Source organism: Schistocerca serialis, chromosome 5 (genome assembly GCF_023864345.2).
Source record: "Schistocerca serialis cubense isolate TAMUIC-IGC-003099 chromosome 5, iqSchSeri2.2, whole genome shotgun sequence".
Classification (NCBI taxonomy): Eukaryota; Metazoa; Arthropoda; class Insecta; order Orthoptera; family Acrididae; genus Schistocerca; species Schistocerca serialis.
Genome location: NC_064642.1, coordinates 315,963,492 through 315,984,468, shown reverse-complemented (window position 1 = coordinate 315,984,468; position 20,977 = coordinate 315,963,492). Strand labels below are relative to the sequence as shown.

At 47.8% G+C, this 20,977-nt stretch overlaps 2 non-coding genes across 2 annotated transcripts; both read right to left on the bottom strand.

Moving 5' to 3' along the window:
- Nucleotides 1–12,367: 12,367 nt before the first annotated feature.
- On the bottom strand, nucleotides 12,368–12,442 carry Trnas-cga (transfer RNA serine (anticodon CGA)). Its single transcript has one exon. It is a non-coding gene; the product is annotated as a tRNA-Ser (tRNA).
- A 224-nt stretch (nucleotides 12,443–12,666) lies between these two features.
- On the bottom strand, nucleotides 12,667–12,741 carry Trnas-cga (transfer RNA serine (anticodon CGA)). The gene has a single exon. It is a non-coding gene; the product is annotated as a tRNA-Ser (tRNA).
- Nucleotides 12,742–20,977: the final 8,236 nt, after the last annotated feature.

The window sequence follows — 20,977 nt, the reverse complement described above, 5'->3', positions numbered from 1 at the left end:
TGCGTCGAAACTTCAATAGTTTTCTCCTCTCTAGTGAGTTTCCGCCAATCGGACGTTATGTGCCCATTCTAGACACCTAAAGTACATTGACCTTTCCATATGTCGCACTCGTTGGGCGAAAATGCGTCACTTGCTTTTGTTCGTATCGCGTTGGAATTTCGAAACGCAGTTTTCTAAAGCTTCTTCTCTGCTGTTGTACCGATGCTCTCGCTACAGCTGGCCCTCCAGCTTGAATCACCTGGCCCGGGGTCGCTGTCCTCTTTCCTGCCACCCCTTTAAGTGGTCACTGGTGTAACTCCCGCAGTGCGGTTTCTCTACACCGTTGTGGAGCTGGCTTTTTAAAACTAAAAGCGGCTCGACTCGCGTTCCCTGTTCTCCCTTCCGCTCAAAGACATGCATTGTATAGGAATGATGTGTTAATCATCGTCGATTGACTGTCATCCCCTTTTGCATTACATATTGATAGGCAAATGTTCTCATAACTGTCGATTTACGTTAGGTGTCATCTTCACTTTCTCATTGCGATTTGTAAAGGCCTCATGTAAGGTGCAAATCTGACCATTTATTCTGCCACCTTACACAACTAGTGACTGCACCGGAGTGTGAGTGTGTGTGTGTGTGTGTGTGTGTGTGTGTGTGTGTGTGTGTGTGTGTGTGTGTGCAGCGCCGAAGTTACCAGTGCCATTACATATATTTAAAGAAACGAATGTGGGTAAAATGTCTAAAACTGTTGTCACACAGTGAGGAGGAAACCTTTAAAATGACACTCATTCACTCAACCCACCTCACTCGCATACACCCACACAGTCACTGTATCTCACAGGCCTTAATACAACGGAGTAGGGTGAAAGGTGCTCCACAAGGGATTAAAACAGAAGTAAAACCACAGAAGAGCTAAAAGAAAGGCTCGTGGAAATGTGACTGGCTGATCACTTACAAAAAAACGTGGGTGAGCAAGTCACCCTGACAACACATTAAGAACATCTCCCTAAAATTTTAGCAAACTAGTTGGTCACGTCACAAGACCGTAAAATTCTAAACACATCCATTTCAACGTCACTTAAAATACATGGGAGATGTTGTGGCAAACCTGAAGTTGCCCTCTGGTCTGAAAATAAAATATAGTCGAGTAAAATGTATCGCGCACTCATCTGTACGCCACACGCACCACACACTGGATGGTCCGCTCGCCTGAGCAAGGAGCCATGAGTCTACGATTGTGACCTATGCAAAGAATGTAAGGATGACCTCATCCCGTCTACGCGGCTGCAAGGCAGTACGCCACGGCCGCATGGTTGGCTTAACTAGACGCAGCTTATTATCAGTCACTTCCAGCCACTCGTCCTCCCATCGACACATAACTCTCTACCTGAAAGGGGAGGTGGTAGCATGCAGGCGGATAATACACTGAAATGTTGTAACCAGATAAAAGCAGCGGCCATACATCTATCGATTGAAGTGCGTGATCCCATAAATGATACCCAAAACCTACTTTTCAAGTTTGATGCAGCTGAGCGGTCTTGGTCAGTGCCTTTGATAAATGCAATTTGCCTGTCATTGGAGCCCACTCAGTATGACAACACCGCACCAATGCCATAAGATGAGGCATCTACTGCAAGAATGACAGGTTTGCTGAGGTCGAAGTGGACCAAACACGAATCACATAGTAGTGTGTCTTTCAGTCACTGGAAAGCGATCTAGCATTCGGCAGACCATACCAACAGAACGCCCTTGCGGCGCAAGCGATTTACAGGCGCTGCGATCTGAGTGCCATTCAGGATAAAACGGGTGTAACAAGTTATCTTCCCCATTACAGCTTGCAGTTCAAATACTTTGGTTGGCGCAGGCAAGTCGCGAATGGCCACTAAGTACTACTGTGACAGATGGACGCTGTGTGCATTAATCATGTGGCCAAGACACTCAATTTCGGTGAGAGAGAAGCAACACTTAGAACGGTTCCATGTCAGTCCCACTTCGGACAACGCTTGAAACAATGCCCCTAAGTTCTGAAGTTTTCTCTTGGCATGCGACCAGAGACAACCATCTCATCTAAATAGTTACAACAAGAAGGTAGCTGCGATGTCAGTTGCTCAAGATACTCTTGGACAATAGCTGGGGCGAAAGAGATATCCAATGGTGAACGCCGAAACTGTGTGTGTTAATCACAAGGATCTTCTTCGACTTTCCATCTAAAGGCAGTTGCAGGTAGGCCTCCTAGAGATCAGTTTTCAAAAAGAAGTGATCCTGATCTAATTTTTCCATCAAATCCTCATTGCAGAGCAACGGAAAAGAATCAGCAACAGCCTGTGGGTTGACAGTAGATTTAAAGTCTGTACAGAGTCTCAGCCCAACCGATGGTTTAGTGAAGACCACCAGGGGTGACGCCCACTGGCTTGCCAATATTGGTTTGATGATGTCATTGTCCTGCAACCTCTGCAACTCTGCGGCGACTCAGTCCTGTAATGGATAAGGGACAGGACGAGCACGACAAAACTAGGGATGCACAATGTTTTTCAGTGTCTTATGGGCTTCGAAGCCTTGGACCTTGCGTAAACTACCATGGAACAGAGAACTGTACTTGTCTTATAATGGGTTAATATTGGCCAGAAACCCAGATGAATTAATTTGTGACACCTTCCCCTGAATTGACAATCCGAAAAGGTGAAGGTATCCATGCCTCAAATGTTGGTAGACTTTACAGAGCACAACTTATGAAATAGCACTGTTTTAGTAGTTCCATGGAATATGGCTGGTAAATTGCATGATCCTGGCACAGGAATAGGTTGTCCATTGTATGTTGACAACATGGATGCTGCAGCTGTGGGCTACATACCATTCAAACGTAGCGCAGCTGAGCAGCGAAACAGCAGCACGAGTATCTAACTGGAAATTAACGCACTTGTTGAACACAAGTAAATGAACATACAACTTATTTCATTGCCAACTGGTATGTTCAGACTTAGTGTTCTGGTAATTTGACAAAACAACGACAAGATCGGCGGACTGTTGCACAGCAAACACAACATACACCTCATTTGAATCACTGTCTGACATGGAATGTGAAAACAGCCTAATACCATCTGTGCCCGAATTTTGCAAAGTTCGCACTTCAGAACTTTACAGAGAATAACTTATGAAATAACACTGTTCTAGTAGTACCATGGAATATGGCCGCCGAAACTATGTGTGTGTTAATCACAAAAATCACCTTTGACTTTTCATCTAAAGGCAGTTGCAGGTAGGCCTGTATGGAATTACAACGTCTGCAGGGCGATGGAGTGCTGACAATGGTGTTCTACAGCTGCTGTACAGCGCCCATCATCATCATTGAGAGTCCCAACAGGGCGCTGCAAATTTGTAGAGACTTTAGTGCTATGGTCAATGCCCGATCAGTGGTCGACTCGTATCGTATTTCCAATCTGGAAGAAATTCTTGCTAAAGTGGTTGGGTGCAAATTGTTCACCAAGACTGACTTTAAAGACAGCTGCCTCCAGTTATCATTGGATGCCGAATCCCGTGACATCATACTGATCAACACACTCTTTAGACTCTAACAATACAAGAGACTCCTCTTCGGCACTCTAGTGCACCAGCTATTTTTCAAAGATAATTGTACCAGAGGATATGGGATGTCCCAGGCACCGCCAATTATCTTGATGACATTCTGGTAGCAAGTCACTCTGCGGAAGATTTAGCCAAGGGCTTCGACTCACTTTTAGTATGGTTGACCATGTGCAGCTCCGTTGTAACTAAGAAAAGTGTGTCTTTTTTTGGGCGACAAGTCGAATACTTAGGCCAGATATTCAGTGTATAGGGAATTCGACCCACACCCCATTATGTGGGTACTATCCAACGTCTGCCGACGCCAAAATACAGCTCTTAACTCCTAGCCATCTTAGGACATTTGAACTACTGCTGCTGTTTTCTTCCTCACGTGGTGGTCTTGGCAGAACCACTTCATCATCTCCTTCATAAAAATGTACAGTGGAAGTAAACACTCCGACAGGTCCTCTTCCACCCCACCTGCCTTACCAGCTATCATCCCTCAAAGCCTTGATTCCTGCTGCCAAAGCATCAAACTACGGCATAGGGGCAGTACTCTCACATGCAATTGACAGTGGAGAGGCCAACTGCTTTTGTGTCAAAAGCTTTGTCATCGGCTCAACAGATTAATAGTAAAATCGAGAAGGAAACATTGGCCATTACCTCTAATATCAAAACGTTTCACGATTATATGTACAGTCGACTGTTCATACTACTCGAAGACCGCAAGCTGCTCCTGTCCTTACTGAAGTCCACCACGCCCATCCCTACCACGACGGCTCACAGGATCCAGTGCTGGGCTCTCTTTCCTTCTGCGTAGATGTACGACATTCACTTTTGGTCCATAGCTCACTATGCTAACGCACACCTTCTTTCCAGGGTGCCCATTGGTCAAGGCCCAAACTTCAATTCCAACCTGGAGGTCTGCTTCAAGCTGGACTTAAATGCTGAAAATGCCGTGTTCTGGCTCTTATTGGACGTTACCCTCATCTGACAGCACACAGCCACCGACTAGCTCCTGCATAACATCTTGTGGTTCATCAAACATGGTACTCCCACTAATCAGAAGATGCTGACACTTCCAGGTCAGCAAGCCTTCTAGCCTCCACATCAGGAGCTCTCTGTGGTCAACAGCATCATCCGCAGACAGGGGAACGACAGCAGGATGCAAGGTGTCGTCTCTCACGCGTTCAAGATCGTATCCTTGCCCTTCTTCAAGAGATGCACTGGGAGGGTGGTGCTAAACAGACAGCTTGCGCACCAACATGTCTATTGGAGGGACACATACTTTGCCATCACATCTATAATGGCTGCCTGTTCTACATGACAAAACAAACAGGCTGCATCGGCTCGTCCTTGTTTTCCATGGCCCACCACCTCCAACCTGTGGTCCCAACTCCATCTCTACTTTGCTGGCCCCCTTCCTCAGTGTCTATGACTTATGGCTGTCAATGCAGGTATGGTTTTTTCCTTATGTTACCCATATGTTCTCTACATCTTCTGCGCATACCAACAAAGCTCTGACCCACATTTTTTCCCTAGAAGGTCCCCCAGAAAATCTGGTTATTGATAATAGTCTTTAATTCACTTCTTCTGAACTTTTGTACAACCAATGGCATCACTTTAGTCTACATTGCGTCTTTGCATCCAGCCTATAATGTCGCAGAGGAATAATTTGTCCACATATTTAAGACACAAATTTCCAAAATTTGTCATCACCACCCCCTTGATGACGCCCTTACTCTTCGCCTTGTGCAGGGCCACAATGCCAGACAGCTCCTCTTCAGCTGAACGGCTCCATGAACAGCCTCATTTTTCCTCTTTTTCTATCCTACACCCTCGAGAACACAGGCACCACCTCACCTGCTCGAGCAGAAACCGCTTCTCTTTACACAATGATGTGTGGGTCATGACATTTGGATGTGGTCAACCGCTCTGTTGTCCTGCCATGGTTGCAGCAATCCTGAGACGTGTTTTGCTAGAGATACAGCTACAGGATGGATTCTGCTGTCAGGTCAACCAAGTACACCCAACTCGCAGACTCCTTTCACCATCAGGTGTGCTGACTCAACACTCTGTTCCAGACACTCAGTCCGAGGTGGCTCCTGAGGCTGACCACAATATGGAAGAACCCACTCCTACACTGCAGTGCCAGACATCACAGATGACCACTCCTGTGGAGGTGGATTCCATCCCATCCGCCAAAACCAGATCAGCTGATGATGCCTCCAGTATCACCATCACTGATCCTGACGCCTATCTTCACCTCTCCTCCATCGTTATGGGGAGGTGGGGGGGGGGGGGGGGGGGGGAGAGGAATGGTGTGTGCGCCAGCACCACACTGCCAGAATAGCATGGTGAGTGGTCTACCACTTGATACTTGCAGCAGGCCTGTGGCTGCAGGCGAGTGTTCGACAAAGTTCAATGGTCTATGCCAGTGGCACCTTCAGCGTGGAGGTCAAAAAGCGAGGACACGCGCATACCACCGGCTTCAGAGAATGCCACACTACATTACACTTCCACAAACACTTTGTGGTGCCAATAGGAATTCTTTATCCATCCTCCGCCAGCATATTTAGGGCCGTGCTGGCGGCTTCGCGAGCTACTTCTCCGCAGAATGAGATTTTCACTCTGCAGCGGAGTGTGCGCTGATATGAAACTTCCTGGCAGATTAAAACTGTGTGCCCGACCGAGACTCGAACTCGGGACCTTTGCCTTTCGTGGGCAAGTGCTCTACCAACTGAGCTACCGAAGCACGACTCACGCCCGGTACTCACAGCTTTACTTCTGCCAGTACCTCGTCTCCTACCTTCCAAACTTTACAGAAGCCCTCCTGCGAACCTGCAGAACTAGCACTCCTGAAAGAAAGGATACTGCGGAGACATGGCTTAGCCACAACCTGGGGGATGTTTCCAGAATGAGATTTTCACTCTGCAGCGGAGTGTGCGCTGATATGAAACTTCGTGGCAGATTAAAACTGTGTGCCCGACCGAGACTCGAACTCGGGACCTTTGCCTTTCGCGGGCAAGTGCTCTACCAACTGAGCTACCGAAGCACGACTCACGCCCGGTACTCACAGCTTTACTTCTGCCAGTACCTCGTCTCCTACCTTCCAAACTTTACAGAAGCTCTCCTGCGAACCTGCAGAACTAGCACTCCTGAAAGAAAGGATACTGCGGAGACATGGCTTAGCCACAGCCTGGGGGATGTTTCCAGAATGAGATTTTCACTCTGCAGCGGAGTGTGCGCTGATATGAAACTTCCTGGCAGATTAAAACTATGTGCCCGACCGAGACTCGAACTCGGGACCTTTGCCTTTCGTGGGCAAGTGCTCTACCAACTTTTTTTTGTTTTTTTTTTTTTGTATCCAATGTCAGGCTTACCACCTTTGCTGACATACATGTTGTTGTACTATCGCATAAATAGTGTCTACAAAGTCCATATGTTGACAAATAGTGGCTAATTAGAAAATTAATTAATTAAGGAAATGAATAAAACTGAAAATTCCCAAATGAAAGACATGAAGACATTGCGGATAGTACAAATACAAAAGAAACATGCTCCTGTAGCAATGAAATGAAATTCGTGTCGGGGGCGACACCTGCTCACGACCCGACGTTCGATAGAGCAAGAGAGCCATCTATCGACTCGTTCTCCAGACGTTGGTGTAAGACTGGGTCGTCTTCTCGAAATTAACTAAGGGTCCGTAAGTGTGATCGATGTCTATCTCGGCTTCTTCGTCTATCTCATCTCTCACCCGTCACACCCCATCTGGCCGGCGGGTCAGTAAATGTAAGTCGCAAGTAATTAGCGAAGTCTTGTCTATATTTCTTATGCTGTTGCAGCTTCGTGTGTCCATCCAGGAGAAAATGCCAAAAATCAATTTTGTCCTTTTCCGATTCGTTATACACGTAGCCCACCACCATTCCCCGCACCCATGTCACTGCATTGGTTTTTTGGACCGGGAAATAATATTCTTGGGGGAAAAAAAGTGTGTCTGATGAAATTGTGTGAGGGGCGGAGCGTAACAGGAACGCCAATATCTGTTGTGCCAAGTGCCACACTGGAGCCGTCCCACTACATGTTAAACGATGTTCATCAGTGTCCACTGTAGCGCAGCCTAAACATAGTGGAGTGTCTGCCAAATGAATCGCGTGCCGCCGTTGATTCGTTGCGAACTTCCTATTTATCACCACATACCATGTTGAGCGTACCGACGTTGGGAGGTAAACGTTCCGTATAACGCGCCATATCTGTCGCCAGTTCTTGTCTGGGTACTTCTTTTCCAGGGTATTCCTGGGGCACCGGCGCAGTAAGAGTTGGTATGCGTCTCGCGTCGTCGGTAGTCGTGTTGTTGGGAAGGAATCTCTGACATAGCTAAGCTCCAAAAAAAAAAGACTTGAAATGTGACAGCTTCGGTGAAATATGGCCCACATCGACTGGGGGCAGCATTGAAGTGGGCGCTAGTACATCGGCCAACGCACCCGAGATATTGCGAAATTGACCTCGCCACTGTCGGAAAATCGTACTGACGAATAACGCCCGTGCCTTTTCATATACGTTCACTAGACCAAGTCCACCCTCTCCAGGTGGTATCGTAAGCGTTGTGTATCGGATCTTAAACAGGTGTCCCACACTCACGTAGGTTCCGAAAGTTGCTTGTATCCGTGATGCCATTGTGCGCGTTAAAGGCAGGACATGCGCTACGTGAGTGAGTCTCGGTGCTAGGTATACGTTAACATAGGTCACCCTCTGAATCATATCCAACGCTCTTAATTTCTGTAACAGCACCATTGTCCGCATCAGCTTCAATATGCGTCGGTAGTTATCCGCTGCTGTCCGCTGCACATCCGTGTGGAACGTAATACCTAGGCATTTTACGGTCTTAACCAAGATGAGCGGCCCTTCCTCCCCCGGTTGTAATCCTCGACCGACATTCATGCAGCGTGTTTTTTGTAGATTAAGCACGCTTCCTGCCGCCATCCCATATCGTTGTATCCATGCCAACGCCGTACGTACTTCTTCGCCTGTCCGTGCCACCAGCATCATATCGTCAGCATAAGCGCGGCAATGAAAGGTCAGTTGTGGCAACGGCACTCCCTCCAATCGTCTTCGGAGACCATATAGACAGGGTTCCAAAGCCATTGCATACAAAAATATCGAAAGGGGGCAACCTTGACGAACTGACCTTGAAATAACAATGTAGTCAGTGCCCCGCCCATTCACCGAGACCTTTGATCGTACGCCGTGTAACAGTCGCATGATCACTAGGATGAAGGCCTGTGGGATTCCCAATCCGCCCATCACCGCATGCAAAAAGGTATGATCCACTCTGTCGAATGCATGATCGAAGTCAATAGCGACGAGTGCCCCACGCACTCGGCATGCCGCTGCTAATGCGATGATATCTCGGTAGTCACTGAGCGCCGTATGTACGTTGCTCTTACCGCCGAGGCAAGTTTGATCTATGAGGAGTCTATCAGAAAGTGAAGACCGCAGGCGAGCCCCAAGGATGCGCGTGAAAATCTTATAGTCGCAGTTCAAGAGAGTGAGTGGTCTATAATCTCCTGGATTTCTGCCACCGCGTGGTTTGGGTATTGGGATAATGATACCCTCCGTGAATTCGGCAAGTATCTCAGTCCGCGGTAACAGGAGTTCGTTGTACATCTGAATCCAGGTCCGTCCCATGAGGTATGCAAAGGCGCGGTAAAATTCAATTGGGAAGCCGTCCTGTCCTGGGGACTTGTTCGGAGCCCCCCTGGCAATTGCGTCTGTCAGCTCGTCCTCTGTTATCGCTGTGATGAAAGTCTCTGCATCCAGTGGTGGTCCTCTATCTGGCATTTCCGAGATGACATCATGTAGTGTCTCGTGGTTCACATGTACAGGTCCATATAACTGGCGGAAATAGTCGGTAAACACATGCGCAATATCACGCTGGTGCACAACTTGCTGGCCAGTTTCAGAGATTAGTTCCCTGATCAATGTCCTGCGTCGTCGTTGGCGTTCACGTACCACGTGGTGCATGGAGGGGGTTTCGGCAGCAACTGTGTCCGCCAATCTCGCCCGGGCCCTTATACCATCCATTCTTAGTCTCGTCAGCTGTAATAACTTGGCTTTTATCCTGCGCATGGCCGTGTGCCTTTCCGGCGATGGTTGTTGGGTCATCAGTTCCCTCAGGGCTGTAAAATAAAAATCAGCCGTTGTGCGGTTCCACTGCGATTTGTCCTGCCATTATCGTATCAACGTTCTCCGTAACGTTGGTTTTGCGCATTTAATCCACCACTGGAGAACCGAGGTGTATGCTCGTTGGCGGCGAACGCAGGTCTCCCAGGCCGCCTCTATCGACCGGTGACATTCAGTGTCACGTAAAAGTGCACAATTCATTTTCCAGTGACCTTTACTCCGCCATATCTTCTGACGCGTTAGTGAAATCGTACAGACGTACGCCATATGATCCGTAAAAGCCGCTGGCCAGATTTCGGCATCCAGTATCGTCGTCCGTAGAGCTCGTGTCACGTACACTCTATCAAGTCTACTCGCCGAGTGTCCCGTGACAAACGTATAACCCGGTCTGTCACCATGCTGCAGTTCCCAGGTATCCAGAAGCGCCATTTCGGTAATCAACGCACGCAGTTCCATGCATGGCACATAATGAGGTACTTGGTCCTTTTTGTCGACGACACAATTAAAGTCGCCGCCCACTATATAGTTATCAAAGCGTCCAGCGAACAACGGTGCTATCTCTTCGGTGTAAAAAGTCGCCCTTTCTCTTCGTTTTGTGGAGCCAGATGGTGCGTATAAATTGATGAAACGAACGCCGTCGACAGTGATCGCTATGCCGCGTGCCGAAGGGAGAGACCTGACGTCCTCCACTCCTATTCCTTCCCTGGTGAGAATCGCCACACCGCATCCACTTTCATCGTGCACTGAATAATGTGCCTCGTAACCGTAGAACTCTGGCGGCGATGTGAAACGCACTTCTTGTAGGAGTACAATATCCACGTCCGCAGCGCGTAACATATCTTTCAGCATTTGAATTTTAAGCGGTGTCCATATGCCATTAATGTTTATCGTGGCAATGCGGTACGCCTGCCTTGTGTTCATCAGTTGTAGGGCGGTGTCATTAAGCGTCCATCTGCACCCCCGGCGCTCCTCAACACACTAAGTTGGTCAACATTTCCCGACCCCTCCCGGCCTCTGGCCAGGACTGTCGTCAATCGTCGCGTTCGTATTTTCATCCTGTTCCTGTTGGTCCATTTCTTGCACCCAGTCCCCCAGCATATTTCCGGAACTGGTCGAAGGATGGGAGGTAACGTTGTCATCGCTCTGATGTTGGTCAGTTGTCATCTCCACTTCCGCCTTCCGGTCACCAGAAGGAGAGTTCAAGTTATCGTCGCTGTGTAGTTCCTGCATCGTCATCTCGGTATCTGTTGAATCCACTGGTCTCAGGTCGATACTGTCGTTGTCGTCCACTGTCCCCTCGGGACTATGGCTATCGTCAGCAGAAGTCAGTCGACGCTTCTTTCTTCTCTTCGGCGAACGCTGTTTCCGTGGCCTTGCTTCCGCATCGGCTGTTGGGGTTGCGTATCCTCCGTCTTGGGCCTGGCCTATCACGCTCTCGGTGGAAGCACTGGCAGCCACCACGGATGAGCCTGGAGCGGCCGTCAGCTGCATCTCTTCTGTGGTGTCCTGTGTCTGCTGTGGTGGAACCGGTGGTCGGAGTTCCAGCCCGTTGGTGTCCATGTTCTCTATAGGGGGCAGCTGCTGGTGCCCATCGGAAGTCTCCCTCACGTCGCCTCTCAGGGCTTCCACAAAGGTCAACGGTAAGACAGTCGTCGGTTGTGGCGCCTGAACGTCATCCCGTGGAGTTTGCACTAAACGTCGCTGGAGGCATTCCGAGCGGACGTGACCTTCTTTCCCGCACCCCGAGCAAGTGCGAGGTTGCCCATCATAGATTATAATCGCTCGACAACCTCCTATGTACAAATAAGAGGGGACGTGCTTGCGCAGTTCTATCCGTATTTGTCTCACCCCATTTAAAACGGGGTACGTGGTAAAACTCGTCCATTTTTCGGCCACATGGGATAGAACTGTACCGTATGGTCGAAAGGCGTCGGTAAGAAGTTCAGACGGGACCTCAAACGGAAGTTCGAAGACTCATATAGTGCGGATCCCCATTCCCGCGTGATCGACTGTAACCGCACCAACATTCCCGTCGGCATGACAGAAACGATACCCGTTCGGTGATCGTTGTAGAAGTCTTTCGCAAGCAGCCTCGTCAACAAGCTTGACATAGACGACGCTTGAAACGAGCGATAAATTGATTCCCACGATTTCCTGTGGATCGATTTTTACCTCTTCTCTGAAGTAACGTTCAATCTCGTGTGCCTTTGGTCGTGTATAGTCGTTCGCAAAACTGAACTTCAAAGTCGTTTTTCTGTACGAGTGTGCCATCTCGTTCTAGACTCACAACACCGCACACGCGAAGCTGCTCCGGCGTCAACAAACAGGCGCGCGCACCACAGCGCGGCCGGCAGGCAACACGGTCCGCTCTGTGTCACTGCCGAAGGCAGACTGTACCAACTGAGCTACCGAAGCACGACTCACGCCCGGTACTCACAGCTTTACTTCTGCCAGTACCTCGTCTCCTACCTTCCAAACTTTACAGAAGCTCTCCTGCGAACCTGCAGAACTAGCACTCCTGAAAGAAAGGATACTGCGGAGACATGGCTTAGCCACAGCCTGGGGGATGTTTCCAGAATGAGATTTTCACTCTGCAGCGGAGTGTGCGCTGATATGAAACTTCGTGGCAGATTAAAACTGTGTGCCCGACCGAGACTCGAACTCGGGACCTTTGCCTTTCGCGGGCAAGTGCTCTACCAACTGAGCTATCGAAGCACGACTCACGCCCGGTACTCACAGCTTTACTTCTGCCAGTACCTCGTCTCCTACCTTCCAAACTTTACAGAAGCTCTCCTGCGAACCTGCAGAACTAGCACTCCTGAAAGAAAGGATACTGCGGAGACATGGCTTAGCCACAGCCTGGGGGATGTTTCCAGAATGAGATTTCACTCTGCAGCGGAGTGTGCGCTGATATGAAACCTCCTGGCAGATTAAAACTGTGTGCCCGACCGAGACTCGAACTCGGGACCTTTGCCTTTCGCGGGCAATTGCTCTACCAACTGAGCTACCGAAGCACGACTCACGCCCGGTACTCACAGCTAGGAGGTAGGAGACGAGATACTGGCAGAAGTAAAGCTGTGAGTAGCGGGCGTGAGTCGTGCTTCGGTAGCTCAGTTGGTAGAGCACTTGCCCGCGAAATGCAAAGGTCCCGAGTTCGAGTCTCGGTCGGGCACACAGTTTTAATCTGCCAGGAAGTTTTACTTCTCCGCAGTCAGTTTCCTGATGCCTGACGACCACACAGCCGATCACCACCAGACACCGCACTGCCTGTCCCCCATTAGCCCGCTCTACCAGTACGCCGTGCTGCTGGAAGTTCAGTATCTCATTAGCGTTTGATTTTGGTTGAAATGATCGGTTCACTTGTCTGCAGCTGTAGTAGCGAACTTTAAGTTTACAAAAGCACTTTAAGTATGGACTTTAGTTCTTGCCAATGTAATTCACACTTCTCCTTACATGCCGAATTTCGTTGAACAGTCTTAATTTTTCTATTGGATGTCTCTACCAGTAGAATGCCCACCGGACAGTGATTCGTATCCAGAGTAGTGATCCAATAATCAATTAACTGCAATAATTGGAAGAGGTTATTTTGTTTCGTTTACACTTTTGCAGAGGAGGAAGTTTTGGTAACTCGATTTTCCACTTGTTCGTTTTTGGTGCTGAGATCAACCTTTACTAACCAATTTTTGCCTCAGAAATTCAGAACTGAAACTTAGGAATAAAATATGTTTTGTTTTGGATATTCATATGTTGTTGCTGGCGTGTCTCCAAGCGAGAAATTACAACTTGTTCGTCGCAGCTGCGCGTTTGCAAAAGATATTAGCCTACCGTCTAATTTAGATGACAGAAAATTGTACCCTTACAGGAAATGCAAGGTTTCCTGTGGCCAAAACGAAATGGAACTGCTATAGCCTGTAGGAGGAGAATCAATACACTGAAATCCATACCATTATAAAAATGGATGTACATGTGTATGTATGTATGTATGTATGTATGTATGTAGATATGTACCCCACCTCCTCCTAAACCATAGGACCGACTTCAGGCAAACTTGGTATACATATCGCTTACTGTCTGTAAAGAATCAGTGTTGGGTAAGAACCACCCACCTATCAAACGGGTGGGGGTGAAACAGCAATGTGTCCTACGATGCATGAATATCCTACTTCTGTCACCCAGTACTTGAGAATGAGAGCATTTAGAACCTTGCAACAAACTTTACACATAATTTCAAACCTTCATGGAAGTTTATCTCGATGACTCCACAAAATGGTGGAACAAAAAAGATTATCGCTTACTACATTTTAGCTGTTTATGCAGTAAAACTGCCGCATGAAGCACGAAATGTTAACTTATTACTTTCTTACTGCCAACTGTGTCCGCAACACATTCCTCAGACAATATTCGAATATACCAGTGAATGTACCAGCAAAATTATATTATTGTATGACACTTAGTTCAGGAGTTATGACGGCCTTAACAGTGAGCTGCGTGAAAAACTTCCGCATCATACAAGACGTTTAAATTTATTACTTCGTTGATTCTGACTCTATTTGCAACACTTTTCACAGACAGTATGCACATCTGCAACTGAATGTACCTTCGATGCACGACACATGCATGATTCGGAAGATATGACGTCATAAATACTGAGATGCGTCGAGAACTGGGGCATCATGACGTTATAATTTATTACTTCTTTACTGCATACTCTATTCAAAACAGATTTCACAGACAGTATCCATTTATCCCACTGGATGTAACTGCAAAATTGAATGATTGTAAATCAGACAGTTCACCAGATACGACGTTATAAAGACTGAGCTGCGTGAAAATGGCACGGCAGGGCGGAATCAGCTAGTTGTACAGGTGAAATATGTGCGCAAATACGTGTGAAATACTTTAATTACATGTGAAATATATTTACATGTGTGAACATGGGCAAAGCCAAGTGTAAGAAGCTCATCCTAAACTCCTGAAACGGTTTGAACTAAATATGGTAGCCATACTAGTTAGGATCTGGAAAGAAGTACTGTGGTGGTGAAGAACCACCAGCTCCTTAAGGGGGTGAGCATGATAACACGGAGTGAGAGTTGGGGATAGGAGGTGGACAGACAGCGAGGGGCTAGGAGAAGACAGTGACAGATAGGAGGGATGAGGAGGTGGACAGAGAGAGGAGGAGGAGGAACTAGAGAGATAAAGGGAAGAGGAGGAGACGGACAGAGAAAAGAAAGAGGAGCAGATGGACAAGACAAGGAAAGGGAGAGACTGGCAGGAAGATGGGTGGGGGGTGGGGGGAAGATGTATAGAGAGAGGGGGGACGAGGTAATGGATCAAGAAAGGAAAGAGGAAGTGACAGAGAGAGAAGGGGGAGGAGCAGTAAGTAGACAGCGAAAGGAAAGATCAGGAGATGAACAGGGAGAGGAGGGAGAAGCAGATGAACACAGAGATTGGGGAAGAGAAGGTGGAGAGAGAGAGAGGGAGCAGGAGATGGACAAAGAGAGGGAGGAGGAGAAGGTGTAATTAGAGGGGGGAGAAGCAGATGGATAGAGTGAGGAGGAGCAGATAGACAGACTTGGGAAGAAGCAGATGGACAGAGAGAGGGACAGGAGCAGATGGACAGAGAAAGAAAAGAGCAGGAGATGAACAGGGAGAGGAGGGAGAAGCAGATGGACATAGAGGTTGGGGAAGAGAAGATGGACGGAGCGGGTGATGGAGATGGACAAAGAGAGAGAGGAGGAGAAGGTGTAATTAGAGGGGGGAGGAGCAGATGGATAGAGTGAGAAGGAGCAGGTAGACAGATGTGGGAAGAAGCAGATGGACAGAGAGAGGGACAGGAGCAGATGGACAGAGAAGGAAAAGAGCAGGAGATGAACAGGGAGAGGAGGGAGAAGCAGATGGACATAGAGGTTGGGGAAGAGAAGATGGATGGAGGGGGAGGTGGAGATGGACAAAGAGAGAGAGGAGGAGAAGGTGTAATTAGAGGGGGAGGAGCAGATGGATAGAGTGAGATGGAGCAGGTAGACAGATGTGGGAAGAAGCAGATGGACAGAGAGAGGGACAGGAGCAGATGGACAGAGAAGGGAAAGAGCATGAGATGAACAGGGAGAGGAGGGAGAAGCAGATGGACATAGAGGTTGTAGAAGAGAAGATGGATGGAGGGGGAGGTGGAGATGGACAAAGAGAGAGAGGAGGTGAAGGTGTAATTAGAGGGGGAGGAGCAGATGGATAGAGTGAGATGGAGCAGGTAGACAGATGTGGGAAGAAGCAGATGGACAGAGAGAGGGACAGGAGCAGATGGACAGAGAAGGGAAAGAGCAGGAGATGAACAGGAAGAGGAGGGAGAAGCAGATGGACATAGAGGTTGGGGAAGAGAAGATGGACGGAGGGGGAGATGGAGATGGCCAGAGAGAGAGAGGAGGAGAAGGTGTAATTAGAGGGGGGAGGAGCAGATGGATAGAGTGAGAAGGAGCAGGTAGACAGATGTGGGAAGAAGCAGATGGACAGAGAGAGGGACAGGAGCAGATGGGCAGAGAGAGGGACAGGAGGAAGTGGACAGAGAGTGGAAGATGGGGGAGGTCGTCAAAGAGAGGGGGAGGACGAGATGGGCAGTGCCCTTCATGTCCAGTTGAAAAACGCACAGGAGGAGCTAGATAGGATGAGGAGGGAGAAGGAGGTTGGGGAATGGGAGCTGGCTGTTGGCAAGAGATCTGCTAGGAGAAGAAGATTTTCATATAGTTTTACTATTGGTGTTTACAATAGATATCACCAACTGTCAGAGTCTAGTGGAGAGGAATCTCTAGTAGCTGTAGATGTAGGAAGTATGCAGCAGACCTCAGTAGTTAAGGTGGCTAGAACAGTTGCAAAGTCGAAGAGGAAGGAGAAGTTTCTGCTGTTAGGTAGTTCTCATGGCAGAGGTGTAGGCCAGCAGTTGCAGAAAGTGCTGGGGAGTGAGTACCAGGTCACCAGCATTGTGAAGCCTAATGCAGGATTGGCTCAGGTGACTGTTAACATAGGGGGGTTATGTAGGGATTTTACTAAAGAGGATGAGGTAGTGATAGTGTGTGGGGCTGGTAATAGTATTGATAGGGATGGGGAGTATGACATAGATGGTGACCTGGAAAAGATAGCCACTCAGACTGGCTGAACTGTTTCAGCGTCACGATCGGCCTCATCTTAATACAGCCATCAGGCGTAATAACATGAGACTTGGGGGTGCGCTGATGCCAGAAAGCATGGGTCACATTTCAGTGGTGTCGGTGGAGTCTATCAGCAGGACGGGTTTCACTAGACATGGGCTGCACCTCAACAGGTATGGGAAGGGGAGGTTAGCAAAGCTTATAGGTGACAGCATAGGTGGGGTTGGTGGGATCACTCATGGGAAAATTTCTGCAGTAGTGGGTGTTAGAGCTGCACTTTTTTTAGATTGAAGTCAGCTGATAGGTATTCCTGCTTAAGGGAAGTCTCTCTAACAAAGGAACCACTTTTGACAAAGCTTAGGTATCCGAGTAATGAGGGAATTAGTATATTTCATCAAAATATACAAGGTATTAGATATAAGGTTAGTGAATTGCTTATAGATGTTGACTCTGAAATTATTGGTATATCTGAACACTTCTTAAATAAGGAGATAATTCAGAGGCTTCCTTTACCAAGATACTGGTTGGCTGGCAGCTTTTCGAGGAGCTCTTTGCGGTGTGGGGGAGTAGCCATGTATGTGAAAAACGGCATCCCATTTGAGTCAATTGCTGTTTCAAAGTACTGCACTGAAAAGGTGTTTGAATGTTGTGCAGGTGTGGTTAAATTTAATGGAGCTAAACTTCTAACTGTTGTTATTTATAGATCCCCAGACTCCGATTTCACAACATTTTTGCTAAAGCTAGAGGAGGTTTTTGGTTCACTTTATAGGAAATAGAAAAAGTTAGTTATATGTGGTGACTTCAATATTAATTGTATAAGTGATTGTGCAAGGAAGAGGATGCTGGTAGACCTCCTTAATTCATATAATCTTATGCAAACCGTATTCTTTCCAACGAGAGTGCAAGGGAACAGTAGAACAACCATAGACAACATTTTTGTTCATTCCTCATTACTAGAAGGGCATTCTGTTAGCAAAAAGGTGAATGGCCTTTCAGATCATGATGCACAAATTTTAACTCTAAAAGATTTTTGTGCTGCAACACGTGTTAAATATAGTCATCAGCTGTTTAGGAAAGCTGATCCAGTTGCTGTAGAGACCTTTGTAAACCTTATCAAGGAACAAGAGTGGCAAGATGTTTATAGCGCTGATACAGTAGACGATAAATACACTCCTGGAAATGGAAAAAAGAACACATTGACACCGGTGTGTCAGACCCACCATACTTGCTCCGGACACTGCGAGAGGGCTGTACAAGCAATGATCACACGCACGGCACAGCGGACACACCAGGAACCGCGGTGTTGGCCGTCGAATGGCGCTAGCTGCGCAGCATTTGTGCACCGCCGCCGTCAGTGTCAGCCAGTTTGCCGTGGCATACGGAGCTCCATCGCAGTCTTTAACACTGGTAGCATGCCGCGACAGCGTGGACGTGAACCGTATGTGCAGTTGACGGACTTTGAGCGAGGGCGTATAGTGGGCATGCGGGAGGCCGGGTGGACGTACCGCCGAATTGCTCAACACGTGGGGCGTGAGGTCTCCACAGTACATCGATGTTGTCGCCAGTGGTCGGCGGAAGGTGCACGTGCCCGTCGACCTGGGACCGGACCGCAGCGACGCACGGATGCACGCCAAGACCGTAGGATCCTACGCAGTGCCGTAGGGGACCGCACCGCCACTTCCCAGCAAATTAGGGACACTGTTGCTCCTGGGGTATCGGCGAGGACCATTCGCAACCGTTTTCATGAAGCTGGGCTACGGTCCCGCACACCGTTAGGCCGTCTTCCGCTCACGCCCCAACATCGTGCAGCCCGCCTCCAGTGGTGTCGCGACAGGCGTGAATGGAGGGACGAATGGAGACGTGTCGTCTTCAGCGATGAGAGTCGCTTCTGCCTTGGTGCCAATGATGGTCGTATGCGTGTTTGGCGCCGTGCAGGTGAGCGCCACAATCAGGACTGCATACGACCGAGGCACACAGGGCCAACACCCGGCATCATGGTGTGGGGAGCGATCTCCTACACTGGCCGTACACCACTGGTGATCGTCGAGGGGACACTGAATAGTGCACGGTACATCCAAACCGTCATCGAACCCATCGTTCTACCATTCCTAGACCGGCAAGGGAACTTGCTGTTCCAACAGGACAATGCACGTCCGCATGTATCCCGTGCCACGCAACGTGCTCTAGAAGGTGTAAGTCAACTACCCTGGCCAGCAAGATCTCCGGATTTGTCCCCCATTGAGCATGTTTGGGACTGGATGAAGCGTCGTCTCACGCGGTCTGCACGTCCAGGACGAACGCTGGTCCAACTGAGGCGCCAGGTGGAAATGGCATGGCAAGCCGTTCCACAGGACTACATCCAGCATCTCTACGATCGTCTCCATGGGAGAATAGCAGCCCGCATTGCTGCGAAAGGTGGATATACACTGTACTAGTGGCGACATTGTGCATGCTCTGTTGCCTGTGTCTATGTGCCTGTGGTTCTGTCAGTGTGATCATGTGATGTATCTGACCCCAGGAATGTGTCAATAAAGTTTCCCCTTCCTGGGACAATGAATTCACGGTGTTCTTATTTCAATTTCCAGGAGTGTATAATGCTTTTCTCAAGACTTTTGTCGTGCTCTTTGAAAGTAGCTTTCCGTTAGAACGTTAAAAACAGAGTACTAGTACAAACAGGCAGCCTGGGTGGCTGACTAGAGGGATAAGAATATCTTGTAGAACAAAGTGGCAATTATGTCAAAACGTTAGAAACAGTCAGAATCTAAATGCAGCAGCCCATTACAAACAGTATTGTAAAGTGCTTAAAAAAGTTATTAGGAAGGCAAAAAGTATGTGGTATGCAGATAGAATAGCTAAGTCTCAGGATAAAATTAAAACCATATGGTCAGTCGTAAAGGAAGTGGCTGGTCTGCAGAGACAGGTCGAGGATATAGAATCAGTGCGTAGTGGGAATGTCCGTGTTACTGATAAGTCGCATATATGTACAGTATTTAATAATCACTTTCTGAATATAGCAGGTGAACTAAATAGAAACCTAGTCCCAACAGGGAATCATATAGCGCTCTTAGAAAAACGTGTTCCGAGACTGTTACCTGAAATGCTCCTCCATGATACTGACAAGAGGGAGATTGAGTTAATAACTAAATCACTAAAGACCAAGAACTCTCATGGATATGACGGGGTATCTAGCAGAATACTGAAGTATTGTTCTATGTATGTTAGCCCAGTACATAGCCATATCTGTAACTTTTCATTTAGGAGTGGTCGGTTTCCTTACCGATTAAAGTACTCGGTAGTGAAGCCACTTTATAAAAAGGGAGACAGGGATAATATTGACAATTATAGACCTATTTCTATGCCATCGGTGTTTGCTAAAGTTATCGAGAAGGTTGTATCTACAAGGTTACTGGAGCACTTAAATTCACATAATTTGCTGTCAAATGTTCAGTTTGGTTTTAGAAATGGTTTAACAACTGAAAATGCTATATTCTCTTTTCTCTGTGAGGTTTTGGACGGATTAAATATAAGGTTGCGAACGCTAGGTGTTTTCTTTGATTTAACGAAGGCTTTTGACTGTGTTGACCACAAAATATTGCTGCAGAAGCTGGACCATTATGGAGTAAGGGGAGTAGCTTACAATTGGTTCGCCTCTTACTTTAAGAACAGAAAGCAGAAGGTAATTCTCCGCAATATTGAGAGTGGTAGTGATGTTCAGTCCCAATGGGGCACTGTTAAGTGGGGCGTTCCCCAAGGGTCGGTGCTGGGGCCACTGCTGTTTCTTATTTATATAAATGATATGCCTTCTAGTATTACAGCTGATTCAAAAATATTTCTGTTTGCTGATGACACCAGCTTGGTAGTGAAGGATCTTGTGTGTAATATTGAAACAGTATCAAATAATGTAGTTCATGAAATAAGTTCGTGGCTTGTGGAAAATAATTTGATGCTAAATCACAGTAAGACTCAGTTTTTACAGTTTCTAACTCACAATTCAACAAGAACCGATATTTTGATCAGACATAATGGGCGTATTATAAGCGAGACGAAACAGTTCAAGTTCCTAGGTGTTCGGATAGATAGTAAGCTGTTGTGGAAAGCCCATGTCCAGGATCTTG